At 54.3% G+C, this 15,727-nt stretch overlaps 1 protein-coding gene across 2 annotated transcripts in view; it reads left to right on the forward strand.

Annotated features, from left to right (window-relative positions):
* Nucleotides 1-455: 455 nt before the first annotated feature.
* TMEM121 (transmembrane protein 121) overlaps nt 456-15,727 on the forward strand; it is a 67,450-nt gene continuing 52,178 nt past the window's right edge. Inside the window, exon 1 of one of the 2 annotated variants that reach the window (XM_075002987.1) lies at nt 456-507. The gene's annotated coding sequence lies outside the window, so the exon portion shown is untranslated. Of the gene's footprint in view, nt 508-781; nt 967-15,727 lie in introns of those variants that run through there. The other variant, XM_075002986.1, reaches the window with a different exon arrangement.

Consider the following 15,727-nt stretch of genomic DNA (forward strand, 5'->3'; position numbering starts at 1 on the left):
CTTCCCAAAGCCGCAAGGTATTCCCCAGCTACTGGTATCAGCACCTTAACCTTCCCCACTCCCCCCCACACCAGCTTCTCAGTGGCTCTCCCCTTCTCACCCCCCCGGGGAGCCGGCCAGTGCAGCCCTGCCTACACCCGGCCCCACAGGCCTCTCCCTCCCCCGCAGAGAGAGGGCACCTAACACAGCAGTCTGGAGAAGTGGGCCCCCTCCGCCCCCGGGGAGCTATTCCCAGCCTGTCCTGTGGCGCGGCGCGCGGGTTGCACGGGGCGGACGCCCCAGGTGACGGAGCGCGGCGAGTCCCGGCGTTCGGGGGCGTGGGAAAAGCGAGCAGTGGGGGAGCACCCGGGGGCCGGGCCGGGCCGGGCCGGGCGGGGGCTACTGCACCACTGCAGGGCCTGGGGCGAGGAGCGGCCGGGGGGGGGCTCCCCACACTTGAGCCCCAGGAGAGGCTCCGCGGCACAGCCCCGCCCGTCCCACGAGTGGCAGCAGCTGCAGGGGAGCTCGGTGGGTTCCGGGGACACGCGCGACGGCCCCACCTCGAGTGACCCCCAGTGCCCAGCTGGGCCCTGCGAGGAGCCGCCGGGGGGCTCGCCCGCGGCCAGAGCCCAGCTGGGCCCGGCGCCCCCCCTCCCGCTCCGCCCCGCGGCCCCGATCCGGGGCTTCCAGCGGGGACCCCGACCGGCCGCTCCTCGCCGCCGCCGCCGCCTCCGCCTCCGCCTCCGCCCGGCTCCCCGCCCCCGCCGCGGCGGCTCCTGCGCTCCGCGCCGCGCTCCGGCGTGCGCCCTGCCCAGGGCTGCGGGACGCAGGGCGGCGGTGGCGGGCGAGGTTACACCGGCCCCGCACCGCAGCCGGCGGCCAATCGGCGGCGGCGGAGCGGGGAGCGCCGGGGACGACGCGGGGCTCCCGTGGGATTCACCGCCGGCCGAAGCGAGCCGAGCCGGCCCGGAGCGCTCGGCGCCGCAGGTAGGAGAGGGGCCGGCGGGGGCCCTCCCGGGCGGGGAGCAGCCGGCCCGGCCCGGCCCCGAGCCCCGCTGGGCGCAGAGGCAGCGCTGCCTGGGCCGGCCGGGGGCGAACGGGGTCCTCCGGCGCCTCCCGCGGGCTGCGCGGTCAGCGAGCGCCGGGCGACGTGGTTCCGGCTGCCCCCGGCGCCAGGCGCTGTTCCCCGAGCCGTGCCGGAGGCGGAGGCGGAGCCGCAGCCAGGCTCCCCGGGGAGGCTCTCTGCTCTCACGGGACCCCCGGCGGCCGGGAGGGGCTGGCAGCAGCCCACGTAGCCCTGGGCACAGGCGGGAGGAGGTAGCCGGCCATGAGCCCCGGCAGGCAGGGCAGGCACTGAGCTCCACTCTCCGCCGGCTCGGAGCCCCTCTCCGCCTCCCCAGCCACTTGTTACAGGCAGCGGCATCCCTGCCCTCAGTCACAGCCGCTCCTGCCGGAGCCTCTCCCCTGCGCCTGGGGAGGCAGCTGGGCTCTGCCTATGCCCCGTGCGGAGCCGGGTTCCCCACAGGCCCTTCCGGCTGGCCTGGGGCTGGGCGGGAGACAAGCGACCAGCAACGAGCTGGCCCCCCCAGCAGTGAAGCCCCAGGGTGCTGTCCCCCCGCAGCACGCCCCTGCCGGGGGGGAAGATTGGTGAAGGACTGGAGTAGGTGCTCAACATTATGGAGAAACCAGAGAGCAAAACCCTACGCCCTTCCACCTCCTGTGTGGAACCCAGGCTGGGAAGCCCATAGCACAGGCCCACCCAGGCAGCCGTGGGCTCCGGCAGCCCAGGATTGCTGCTGGCCAAGCTGGCTGTCGGGACGGGAGTGCGAGCTGCTGGAAGAGGAGGAGAGAGGGGGCTGTGGGTAGAAGGCAGCTCTCTAACCTGGGTGCCTGGCAGCAGGCTTGGGGCTCACAGCTGCTCTGCCCAGCAGTGGGGATGGGAATGTTTCCCTGGCACAGATGCATGGCTGAGATATTTCTGGCAGCTCATTAATCATAATTGCCCATGAAGGGCCCTGGGGTTAGTGCACTGCTTGGTGACGCTAACGGGAATGGCTGGGTCTCTTGCTGGGACCCCAGCTTGTGCCAGGCTGGAGGGATCTCCTCTGTGTCACTGACAGGCAGGATTTCAGCCAGGCCATTTGGGTTCAGCTCCCGGCTTTCCATGGCGGGTGTCTGCAAAGGCAAACCTCAGTGCTGGGTTAGGGGCGCTCCAAGTGCCCTGGCTGCTAACATACAGGAGTCAGCATTGCATCAGGGTCTTTGTCGTGCAGCAGTCAGCTGCCACGGGCACAGTGGCACTTGGTGATGGGGGAGAAGGAAAGGGAGATATCTGACGGGCACGTTGGTCTCCTACACAGCCGCATGGTCTGAGAGGGGCACAGCTCCCCTGTGTGCGCTCTCAGGTATAGGGTGGGTGTCACTGCAGGGGAGTCAGACAAAGCCCATTTGCCTAATTACCATAATCCCATTATACACCTTCCTTCTCTGCAGTTCCCCTCCGTGGCAAATGAGCACAACACAGAGGGGCCATTCCTGAAGCCAAGCCAGGGCCAACGGCAGTAGATGTCACAAGCTAGCGTCACGTGCTGATGCTAAGCTCTTTGGGGCAGAGATGACTTGTTCTTGTTTGTGCCACACCTTGGCCAGGGAAGTGCTGGGACAGGGGTTGCTGTGCGACAGCCCTGCAAATTGTAACTAACAAGCTGACTCCACTCCCAGAAGGACTTGCCTGTGGTCCAGCTGAAGGCTCGCTGATTACAGGGGTTAGGTGATTTGTGTAGTGCTGTGGTGTCTACAGCAGCACTGTTCCAGGAGATTCCATGGATTTTCTGCTGAAGAAAAGGGGATCGTCATAACCATGGGGAACAGGGCGGGACCTTTCCCTTACTGGTGCATGGTGACATATTCCCTCATGCAGCTTGTTCCCCCAGGCCTTTGTCAGCCCCAGGGACACCAAGAGAGTGAGCTTGAGAGCACATGGATTCAGGATCTGTCTGTCAGGATCCTTCTCCCCCACCACCCAGGGACATTAGAAAGATCAGCCCAAGCTGCAGCACTTGTCTAGGGATCCAGAGCCAGACTTTCCTGAAATGGAAGGGTTCAGCTAATGTATGCTGGGTTCCCTGGCTGGAGGGAATTACTGTGATGATCTTGTCTGACCTCCGGCATAATGCAGGCCAGAGACCTACCTCAGGGACCCTAACTTCTGCCTGCAGAGTTCAAGGTGCTGGTGAGTCTCTGCAGTATAGCTGCACCATCCTCTGCAGCAGAGGATAAACCCATTCAGGCCTGGTAGATGCCCTGCTGTGATGGGTGTAGTCTTAATACCCAGCTGCAGAGCTGGAGGGTTTGTTAGTCCTGATTTCCTAGTTCAGTCTGTCAGTTGATATATTATAATTGTGATTGTGTGACACGCACCATAACTTGTACAGGTTGTATAGTAACAGAGGTGGCTGTGTTAGTCAAAATAACAAAATAAAGCAACAAAATAAAGCAGCAGAAATGTAGCACTTTAAAGACTAACAAAATGATTTATTTGGTGATGAGCTTTTGTGGGACAGACCCACTTCTTCAGATCAGTTTCATTTCCAATGTACACTGACATTTATAAGTATAGATGACCAAAAAAAAAAAAATGCAATAAAAACTGACAAATCAAATGGAATTGAAAGAAGGGGGTGAGAGGATGTTAATTGTCCTGTCTGAGATAATTAGGAGCATCGAAAGTAGGGAAGCAGTTCTTGTAATGCATGAGATAGTTGATGTTTCCGTTCATACCACGTGCTAATGTGTTGAATTTGAATATATACTCTAACTCAGAAGTCTCTCGCTCTAATCTGTTAAACTCTCTATGTACAGGTGCTGCAAAGCAGCAGAGTTAATATTCCTGCTAGCTTTCTCTGTTACTGTGGTGGCATTTGTTATAATTACAGCCTAAAGGCTCTGTTTGAGGTCCAGGTTTAGTTGTGCTAGGTGCTCTCAACACCCCTAGCGAAAGAGTTCACTGGCTCAGCAGGCCTGTCACATGGGGTTGGGAGGAGACACAGCAGCGATTTACTGAAGTTCTGTAGCAGGTTCTACTGTATCTGCTGAGTCCAGAGGCTTCTAGTAATCAGAAGAACTTAATGGAGAGAGATGTGGGATAGGAAGAGAAGTGATGAGCGTGATAGAGTCCAGGCTCCTGGAAGGGGTCCTCCCCTTCTGGGTGAGTGGGTGGCTGTCCTGCCCTACTGCCACAAGTTGCTAGTTTGGGGTGGGGGGGCAGTTCCCCCCAGTCTCAGGGGGACAAGAGGCAACAGTTCACAATCCCTGGCCTTGCCTCAGACAGGTGCTGTGGGAAATTAGCTCAGAAGTCCAGGCCAAGCCCTAAGTCAGGGCAACAGCAGGCCTACAGTCTTTAGCAGCCCCCAGCCCTAACTCAGAACACATCAAAAGGAGCCCAGACCCTGGAGCAAGGTGGGCCTGGCCCAGGCCCTAACTCAGGACAGCACAACAAGCCCAAGAAAGCCCAGTCCCTGGAGCAAGGCAGGGCAACTAACAATCTTCAGGCAGCCCCAGGCCCTAGCTTAGGGCAGGGCAGGGCAGCATGCATGAAAAGGAGCCCAGGCCCTGGAGCACAGCAAGGCTGGCCCTAGCCCAGGGCAGAGCAGAGCAGAGCAGCAAACAAACAACAGTTTGGGATGGGGGATAGCCACCCACCCAGGTAGTGGCAGGGGCCCACCTGCTCCACCTCATCCCAGCCCAGCAGCCCTGGTTGCAGCAGTACCACCTGCTGCATGGGTCAGTGGGGAATGCAGACCACAACACGTTGCCCCAGACCTTTAACAGTGCTCTTAGCCCCAGCCCCTCCTGGCACACACCCAGAGTCCCCCCACCATCTCAGGGCTCATAGGGTAGCAGGTCCAGCCTAGGTCTGGGCAGCCAAGTCCAGGACTTGCCCTCACTCAGCCACTCCCCCACCACCCACTAGCTGCTCTGGAGAATCAGCCCCATCTGAGCCCTCAGCTGGGCTTTTATAGGCCTGGCCCCGCCTCCTGGCTTCTGGTCAGGTGACTGGGAGGGGCCAGGCTCTATACAAAATGGCCACCGGAAGGTGCCTTACTATTCTCCTTCCTCTTCCTGGTAGTGGGGTGGTTACTCTGCCTCCCTACGTGAGAGACAGGCCAGCAGCAAACTGGAGGGGCTGAGTGCAGAGGTTGCTGCTACCATGGTACAGCCTCCCAAATGCAGTGGGGGGAGCCCCACAACTTCAGACCCTCCTTAGATAGGGGCCCTGAGTACTCCCGGTCTGTCTCTGCAGAGGAGAGGCTGCGCCCAGGGAAGGGACAAGCTGCTGCTTGTGCCACTCTGGCTTACGTGGTAAATCTGCAGCTGGGGAATAGTCTAGGCAGGGTTCCACTTCTGGCGCTGGCAGGAGCAGGACATGCCTTGTGCGCGTGCTGTAGGGCATGCCAGGCTGTGACACAACATCTCGGGGGTCTGGGCACTGCCTCTGGACTGTGCAGTCCATCAGCCCCCCATACTTGACCCAGTACCTCCAGGAGACAGTTTGGCCAAAACAACTCCACCCTGAGCTGTCTGGTTTTTATCTAGCGCAGGCGTGTCCAACCTGCGGCCCTGGACAGCTAGTAATGCGGCCCCACAAGATTGCAATCTTTTAGCATTATTGTGTGACTTTATATATATTAACTATATTATATATCTTGTACGTGGCCCAGGCAAGCCAAGAGCTTGGACACCCACGATCTAGCGGGTCCTGCTGGCTGAGAGACAGGCACAGTCACAGCATGGCATGGAACGCTGTCACCCAGTGACGAGGGGCAGGAGCCCTATTTCTGACTCTTGTCTGGGTTTTGAACCTGAACCACTAGCAGACAAAGAAGCTAAAACACACAACCCCGATGCTTTGTAGTCATCTAACCCAGCTTTCTAGCGTAGTGCTGCTTAGACTCTGTTCAGCAGAACTCTGGTGTTTCGTGAACGACTTGCAGGTGTGCTGCGAGAGGCTGACGTGTTTTTGATCTCATGCACTGATGGTCGATGTTTTCTGTTATTAAAACCAGATACAATGTTACTTTCTTATTGCTATGAGACCTGATTAAATTACTTCGTTTTGGTTTTGCTCTATATATAGCTGTTTCTTTTCATAGGTGTTCCACATGAAACATGTTATTGTTTGGTGTTCTGTGGTCTCAAAAAGTTTAAGAAACACTACTCTACAGCATCCCACTTTCTGCCTTCTCTCCCACTGCCCCTGCACCCTTGACTCTCTAGCCTTTACTCTTCTCTAAGCAGGACCTCACAGCACCATGTGCCTGTCTATAGGGGCAGACCTCAGCCCTTTCGGTAGGCTGCCTTTATTAAATGCTCTTTCTTCCTTCTCATTTCAAGGGTTTTTTTGTGTTCTCCATGCACACAGTGATAGGCCCGACCCCCTCCCTTTTATCCAGGGGGCACCCCCAGATCTCAGGAGGTTCCGTATCAGGACCTAAATCTCTCTGCTTTGCTGGCTCTGTTCTTGGCCCTAAGGAAGTGGGGGAGTCCAGCTGGATCGAAGCCCAGGGTTTCCTTGTGTTCCTTCTCGTCAGTTAGCTGCCACTGCTTTGACAGCACACCTGGGGTGTGCAGGAAATGGGGAGCTCCCCAGAGAGCTGCTAAGAGGCATATTTGGCAAGTTAGTCATGCTGGAGCAAAGCTATTGGGAGTGGTTTTCAGTAGCAGAGAAGAATTTTAAAAAAAAGGAGAGGAGCAATGTTGGGATTTATCAAACTAAGAGAATTCCAGTTGGTTTATTTGTTCCTCCTCAAAAACAGCAGCAAGTCCTGTGGCGCCTTATAGACGAACAGATACTGTGGAGCATAAGATTTTGTGGGCAAAGACCCGCTTTGCCCACAAAATCTTATGCTCCAAAATATCCGTCCGTCTATAAGGCGCCACAGGACTTGCTGCTGTTTTTTAAGATACAGATTAACTCGGCTACCCCTCTGACCTGCGTTCCTCCTTGTTTTCCTGCCATCTTGTCTAATTAGTTGAGACATTTGTGCTTCCCAGGAAGCTGGTTTTTACCTCCAACCTGACCCTGCTGCACAGCAAGAGTTCCTGGGCAGCTCGTCCCCAGCTTCACTGTTCAGGGGAAGGGAGCCCAGAGTTCTCAGTGAGGGAGGAATAAGCCCTGGGCGTTTGGGAGAGAACGGTGCTAGCTGACAGGAGATTTGGGGGCGCCAGCGTAGGGCAGGCTGGGGAAGGGCTTTCTGTGTGGGATCCTCTCGCCCCACCCCTCCAGTTTCATTTCCTGGTGTGAAAAACACAGTGAGTGCTGGGTGCGAGTGCCCTGCTGGGAGGGCCGCTCCAAAGTGGAGGTGGCAGTCCTTTCTTTTTCCCACCCAGCGTCTGCTCTGCAGCCTTTGCAGCTTGCCATGGGAGGCGCTGTGTCAGGCTGAGCCACATGCTGTCAAGCTGGGAACCTGCTGCAGAGCACCTCCAAAAGCTGCCTGTGCCAAGTGGAGCATTTCTGCCCCACAGCCCTGGCAAGTGTCAGTGGAAGAGGGTGGGGCTGGCTACAGGGCTCTGCTCCCTCATGGCAGAGGCAGGTTAGTTCAGGCAGGCAGCAGGGAACAGGGCTGAGGCAGAGGGCGGAGGAATCTATCATACTATGGTCTCCAGATCACTGCAGAGCTGGCGCTTGGATCCGGAGGGATCTTTGTGTGGTGGGGCTGGTCCACGTGCCATGCTGGCCCCTCTCCCGCTGTGCCACCGGGGCGGAGTCGTCCCTGGCTGTTGGAAGCTGAGGCCAGTGGAGGAACACCCACAGGTTGCTGTCAGGGAATGTAGCACGTCAGCCAGTCCCACCACGCTGCACCTGATGCAGGGCAGGAGGCAGGAGTTAGCTGGGCCTGTGTTGGCTTCTGGGGGGAGCTGGAGAGAAGCAAGGGGCACACCCATGGGCAGGGCAGGAAGAAGGGATTTTATGGGCCTGATGCAGGGCGGGGCCTTCTGTTTTACCCAAGTTTCCAACCCACCCCAGCCTCTCAAATGCAATGGCCTTGGGCTCCTGTTCCACGAGGGGGAGGAACAGAGAGAAACTCATACACCACAAGTACCCTATGCAATATGCCCCATGGCCACGCAATCTTCCCTTCCCATGAAGAACCCAAACCCTCCTCCCTCTAACCACTAAACAGACTAGCCTGGGAACTGCAGAACACCCTGCGTATGTGGCACTCGCACCTCCACCAGGCTTCCTATCGCTACAGTTAGACAGCAGCACCCACGTCCTAGCCTGACCCACACAATGCCTTACCTCCCCACACTACCATTCACGCTCGTGTGTCCTGGACCCCCAGAGCCAGATCAGATGCTGGTGTATCCTGTTGGAGCTCAACAAATTGTAATGTAGCAGTGCCACCTATGCTTAAGGTTGCCTGAGACTTCCCATTCCAGGACCCTGTTTTCAGTTGCTTATACATGACCAAGCTTTAATTGCTTGTGCTGAAATCTTCCATGCCAGGTGTTTTCCTCAGGCAGACAGTTTTTTATGTTTCAGCCTGAATGGTTCAACCATTTCCAAGAACAATATAGTCTGTCCTTGTTTAAAAATAATCTTCCAACAGTTTCATTGAGAAGCTCTGGCATCTCTTTGCTTTGGAGCTGGGAGCTGAAATTCAGCACAGGAAGGCATCATCCCTTTGAAAATCCCCTCAAATGTGGCCAAGCTAAAAAGCTTTGAAAAATTGCAGTGTGCACCTGCGCAGTAGAGTTGTGTCAGAGTTTGGTAGGCAAATTCTCTGAAGCGTCTGTCTACACTGAGCGTATATGTATGGTCAGATTTACTTCTGTACTTAGAAAGATAATGATGCAAATAATTAAGGAATCCATTTGTGATAAGTAACAGGATGGATTTGTGAAGAACAAATCATGTCAAACCAACCTGCTAGCTTTCTCTGATAGCGTAACAATCCTTGTGGATAAGGGGGAAGTGGTAGATGTGATTTACCTAGAGTTTAGTAAAGCATTTGATATAGTTTCTCATGACCCTCTCATTAATAAAACTAGGGAAATAAAGTCTAGATGGGTACACAATGGGTTGGATAACGTTCCCAGAATAGTTCATGGTCTTGCTGGAAATGGGGGTTCTGCAGGGATTGCTTTTGAAGATGCTTGTGTTCAATATCTTCATTAACGATTTAGATAATGGCAGAGACAATGCACTTACCAAATGTGTGGGTGATGCCGAGCTGGGAGGGTTGCAGGTGCTTTGGAGGACAGGGTCAAAATTCAGAATGATCTGGACAAACTGGAGAAATGGTCTGAGGGAAACAGGATGAAGTTGAATAAGGACAAATGCAAAGTGCTCCACTGAGGAAGGAACAATCAGCTGCACACTTAAGCTGCGTCTACACGTGCACGCTACTTCGAAGTAGCAGCACCAACTTCGAAATAGCGCCCATCGCGTCTACACGCGTCGGGCGCTATTTCGAAGTTAACTTTGACGTTAGGCGGCGAGACGTCGAAGTCACTAACCTCATGAGGAGATAGGAATAGCGCCCTACTTCGATGTTCAACGTCGAAGTAGGGACCGTGTAGACGATCCGCGTCCCGCAACGTCGAAATTGCTGGGTCCTCCATGGCGGCCATCAGCTGGGGGGTTGAGAGATGCTCTCTCTCCAGCCCCTGCGGGGCTCTATGGTCACCGTGGGCAGCAGCCCTTAGCCCAGGGCTTCTGGCTGCTTCTGCGGCAGCTGGGGATCTATGCTGCAGGCACAGGGTCTGCAACCAGTTGTCAGCTCTGTGGATCTTGTGTTGTTTAGTGCAACTGTGTCTGGGAGGGGCCCTTTAAGGGAGCGGCTTGCTGTTGAGTCCGCCCTGTGACCCTGTCTGCAGCTGTGCCTGGCATCCCTATTTCGATGTGTGCTACTTTGACGTGTAGACGTTCCCTTGCTGCGCCTATTTCGATGTTGGGCTGAGCAACGTCGAAGTTGAACATCGACGTTGCTGGCCCTGGAGGACGTGTAGACATTATTCATCGAAATAGACTATTTCGATGTCGGCTGCACGTGTAGACGTAGCCTTAGAGAATGGGAAGTGATCATCTAGGAGGGAGCACTGCAGAAAGGGAGCTAAGGGTCATAGTGGGTCACAAGCTAAATATGAGTCAACTGGGTGACACTATTGCAAAGAGAGGCAAACCTCATTCGGGGATGCATGAACAGGAGTGTTATCAGCGAGACATGGGACTGGCGAGTCAAGAACAGTGGGCTGATTGGGGTGGTGGGAACTGGGAGTTGCTAGGGCAGGGGAGAGACTTGGAGGGGCTGGAGTGGATGGGGCAGAGGGGCTCAGGTTTGGAGAAAACCGAGCAGAAGGATCCATAACCACTAAGTGACACTCACATTGAAAGCCTGGAATGGAACCCCGGAGTCCTGAGTCTCACCCTTCCTCTGCTCTCAGCAAACTTCTATGAAACCCACTGGCAAAGTGTGTGACTGCTATTGCTGCAGCACTGGCCCATACAAGGGATGACAGCCCCATAGTACTGTCAGCTTCTCTATTAGCGCAAATAGCAGAGGACCATCCAATGGCTCCAACCATTCCAGCCCTGCTGATGAGCGATGTGGGTGTCAGTAGGATTCTGCAGGCTGGAGTTTCTCATTTTTCAATTTGCTTGAAAAACCTAGGTGCGCACTCTTCCCCCCCTCGGGGTGTGTGCGTCTCTCTCTCTCACGCTCAGGCACTCATGCAAACCTGTCATAACAGAACAGTAAAACTGCAAAGGCAAGCATGCGAATGTTAGGAAATAGCAGAATTACGGGTGCCTGTGTTCCCTTAATGTGCCTCCCCCTCTCCTATGTGTACGCATTAGCAACAGTCTTTAATGGCACAATCAAATGCTGGTTTTTGCACAGGGTGGTGGGTGCTCCTTGAGTGAGCCCATGTTCAATATTTTATGTTCACCTCACTCGGGCTGGCGAGACTTCTCCTTTCGTTGGCCCTGAGACAGGCAGTCTGACAACCTGCTGCTGTGCTTTCTCTGCTCCATAGCTTTCAGGAGTCTGTGCTTGGCCCCATTAGCCCTCAGAGGCTGTGACCGGTGTGGGCAGAGCTGGGGGGGTTGCTAATGCCTGGAACGCAGCGGGCTGAGTGTGGGAGAGGAAGCGTGGCCTGGGATTTGTGACCAGTGCGGGGCGAGGGGTTGCCTTCTAAGCTCTTACGGAGAGGGGAGCGCCCGGGAGGAAGGGGACAGAGTTACTGGAGTGGCCTGCGGTGAGAACCAGGCTTCCGCTGTGCCTCTGCGGGGGCTCTTTTGCTGCAGGGTAGGTCCCTGTCTTGGGCTGCAGCTGCTTCCTTGGGGGTCTCTCAACTTGTGTTAGACCCTTTACACATTCAGGTGGGAGTGACTTGCAGGGAGGCTCCCCAGGGAGGTCCAGTGGTCTTAAGGCACCTTATTCTCCTTCAGTGCTTCTAATCTTTTTGTACAGTGGAGCTACTGCTGTCAAGGTCTGGCAAATTGCAGCAGCCTGCATGCAGAGCACAGAATTTCCTGCAGAGGGGCAGAGCCAGGCCCCTACACTGCCTGAGCCACCACTGCTAAGCTGTCCGAGTTTACAAAGGCTGCAGCGGGTTACAACCTCTACAGGGTTAATGGGGAGCTGCTTGCAGGGAGCTCACAGAGATTCATATTGGCACATCAAATGGCTGCAAATTCTCACGAAACCCGAACGAAAGCATGCACCCGTTCTCGTCGAGGGCTAATGGCTAAAACGGGGAATTGCTTCAGCCCGAGCTACTTTTGCAGTTGGAGTTGACAAAACTAACAAAATAAAAAATGCAGACTTCTTTGTGAACAACATCTTAGCAGTGTCTGTCCTCGCACTGCGTTGGCTGATTAATCTCCAGCTTTCTGAAAAGAAATAAAAACATCTCTCCTGCTAGAGCCCACAGATGAAAGACGAAATGGCAGAAAGGAGCATTGTAGAGAAGTTAGACAGGGAGGCGGGAGAGCATCAAAATCAGGCCTGTAATGGGAAGCGAGTTGCTGCATCACCATAATAGTACCTTTCATCTTGAAAGATCCAAAGTGCTGCTCAGTCTGCTTGCGCACAGCCCAGCAAGAGAATAATTTGCAAAGGCTCAATTTGTCTCATGAAATTAGCCCCCTTTCCAGCAGCGGAATAACTGTTAACACTTCACCATTTCTGTGGATGTATTCATTATCTGAAATTGGTCCCGGACTATTGTTTGGATCCTTTGCTCCGTGAATTTATCATGGGGATGAAGAACCTGAACTGTCTCCATCCATGCCCCCTGGCCAGATGAGTCATATGACTGTTCTGGACCTGGGCTGGACGGGCACACAGCAAGTGTCACAAGAGATGCTTGCTTACCACTGTTACTTGTATGTGTGTCTCTGCAACGTGCCCATTACGCCAAGGCCTTATGCATGTAGCCCTTCCTCAATCTCACAACAGCCAGAGGGTTAAGTGCCAATGAGTGTAACCCTGAGCAGGCTGGACTTCACTGCCCTTCTCCAATGCCAAAAAAATAAAAAAGCAAAAAACAAACAAACAAACAAAAAAAACCACTGACACTGCCGTACAGTACTGGAGACCCAGAGTTCAGTCTGTAAGGAATTTCAGCCGGGATTGCCCAGTGTCAGCCACCCTCCCATGCAAGTTCCATAAGAAACTAAAGAAATTAAGTAACTTTATAAAATCTTATGATGAAACAGTCTAATCCTTACAACAGAGCACAGCTATTTTATAAGCCAGAGATAATGTCCATGTTACAGTAAACTTAATTTAAAAAAAAAGTAAAATCTGAGCAGTTCAGGCCACACAAACTCAGTAAGAAGAGACTGAGAGGTCCCAAGAGCTGAGATTTAGTTCACCAAAGCCTCGGTTTGTGCCTCTGATCATCCAGTCTGCATCATATGCTGAGTCTGAATCATCTCTCCAGTTGCTTGCAGGGAATCCTCAGCTCAAGTTCAGGCAGCTGCTTCTTCTGCTGTGGATCACTGCTAGGCAGCAGCTCCCTGATTAAACTAGTCAGTTAACTCACAAGTGAACAGGCTTAAAGAAACCCCATTACAAGAAAATACAAAACAAAACAAAAAAAAACCAACAAAGTAGAAAGGACTTTCTCCCAATTGCTACATTTACAGAGAAGCTAAAGAATCATACTGAGAAAAGTAACTAAAACAGTTTGGCTAAAATAAAACAGCATTTAAAACAGACAAATAACACAGGATAAGGTGTTTTCCCTCCCAGTTTCTCCTTGTGCTGAGTAGCATTGCCCATGATCCCTGGCAGAGGGTTAACAACCTGCTGCAGAGTGAGGAAAACCAGTCTGCTCTCTGCTGTGGCTCATCTTCTCCCAGCTCACGCAGGCCTTAGAGCAGCGTCTGTCCTGCCTGCTTGCTCATGAAATCTGATCCCAAACCACTGGAGCCAACTCCAGAAACTTCTGCACAGAGTGGTAAATCAGCCCAGCAACAGCAACACTCTGACCTCCTCTCAGGGGTCTCCTAAAGAGAGAGCTCCCTCTGACATGCATGGCTCACACAAGCAGCAGGGACTCCACTGCAGGGGTGCTGCTCAGCCAGAGGCGTGAACTGGGCAGTTCAGCTGCAGCATTGTTCCGCCAGTGCTGGTGCCTGGCGCTGGCCTTGTTAAGCTCCGTGAGGCAGGGCAGCTAATCCGCCGCCTGCCCCTCCCCTCTAGCGACAAGAAGATGTGTGCGAGGCTGTTGTGGTCTGACGTGGTCCATGCTGGTTTTATATTGAGTGGTGGTTGTCTGAGTGGCCTGTGGGAACCTCTCCTTCTGAGGCCTCATGGCTGTGCTGGACCTAGGCCTCTGTACTGCTCACTGGGAAATTGCCCAGCGGAAGTCCCATTTCTGCAGCGTGAGGCAGCTCTGGGGCTGGCTACAGCTGGCCCCCTGGGTCCATGGCAGGTGCAGCCCTTCCAGTCAGCAGGGCACAGCTGGGTCAGGATTTCACCCACCTTCTCTCCAGCATGCCCAGGCCCAGAGGCTCACACCAGGGAAGGTGCAGCTGGACTTACTGGAGCTGTCAGCACATTAAATCCAGCATGTGCATCTTCCTAAACACATTTATGTTACCCAGACAGGTTTTAAACCCCTTGGGACCTCACCCCAGTCTGTGAATTTTGCCTGTTTTAATCAATAATTATTCTGCAAATAAGCGGTAATTATTGTAACTTGTCTCGATCAGCAGCTCCGAAGGCAAGGCAGCTCTCGTCTCCTCCCCGTCTTCTTCCCTGGCTCTCTGAAGAGAGGGCCTGAGCCTGAAAGTGCTGCCGGGGGCTCCAGTTCGGAGTTGGCGCAGGGTCAGGGCCCTGCAGTTCTGGGGCTCTGGAGGGGTAGTGAGCACAGCCAGGAGCAGAGCTGGCCACCTTCACAGTAATGCCACAAATAGCTCCCCTCCCGCAGGTAGTGAGCTATTCCCAAACTGTGGCTGGTCCCACCATTCAGCGTTCAGCTATTTGAGCAGTTTTCTGCCAGTGCACATTCAGTGAGCTTAGACTATTCACTGCTGCAGCAGTTCTTAGACTGTGGGTCAGGCCCCCAAGTGGGCCAGAGTGCTGACATAGACTTGCTGAGGCTGGCGGTGGAAGCCAAAGCCCCACTGCTTGGGGCCAAACCTGATAGCCAGGAAATCTGAGAACCCTGCCCTTTTCATTAGTCCTTCCACATCACATGGGATTGCTTTTGCTGCCTGATTGCCTGAGGAGAACTTGTAAAACAGGAGAAGGGTACAGGAACGCAAGTGCATTATGTATCTTTGGATGTGCCTGTCTGCACCTGACTGGTTGTCAGTGAGCATGACTATGAGTTGGGTGTTTCGGTTGTGCCTGTCTGCGCCTGACGGTTGTCAGTGAGCATGACTGTGAGTTGGGTGTTTCGGTTGTGCCTGTCTGTGCCTGACGGTTGTCAGTGAGCATGACTGTGAGTTGGGTGTTTCGGTTGTGCCTGTCTGCACCTGACTGGTTGTCAGTGAGTATGGCTGTGTGTTGGGTGTTTCTGGGTGTGCCTTTCTATGTGTGATTGGTTGTCAATATACACAGCTGTGAGATGTGTGTTTCTGGATGTGCCTGTCTGCGCCGATAGCATAGGGCCATGAACAGACCTTTGTGGGATCCCGTAGACCCACACCCAGTCAAGGATGAGTGCCCATTCACAGTTACATTTTGAGCCCTATCAGTGAACTCACTTTCCATCCATTTAACATGTTTAACGCATTGAAAGTGTGATAGCAGCCACAGTCCTGCTCTCTGAGGGCAGTGAAGAGGTTAAGTAGTGACCAGCCAGCCTAGTGCTGTTTGTTCAGAACACAATCATCCCAGAGCAGACACACCATAAAATACTGAAGAGCTGATGTGCTGATAGCTTTCCCGGCAGCCACCCCCTTCTTCCAGGCCCTTCCTGCAGGGGCTGGCCCTCCCGGTCACAATCTCATGTCAGCTCTTGGGTGGAGTGTGATTTCTCCCAGGTCAGTGCTGTCCCTTTACACTGTTTTTTTGTCTTTCTCACCCTGGCCCCTTGAACAGTGTCACACCAGCCTGTGCTACTTCCCCAGGTGTGAAACTCCCCAGGGTGTGTTACCCGCAGTAGGGATTTGTGTTAGTTATCTTGAGTGATGCTAGTTCCTGCAGGGGCCACCCTTCAGCAGCCCCATGGAGCCAGCAATACAATCACCAGCCAGCACATACAGATACATGAGACTCCTATG

Source organism: Carettochelys insculpta, chromosome 9 (genome assembly GCF_033958435.1).
Source record: "Carettochelys insculpta isolate YL-2023 chromosome 9, ASM3395843v1, whole genome shotgun sequence".
Classification (NCBI taxonomy): Eukaryota; Metazoa; Chordata; order Testudines; family Carettochelyidae; genus Carettochelys; species Carettochelys insculpta.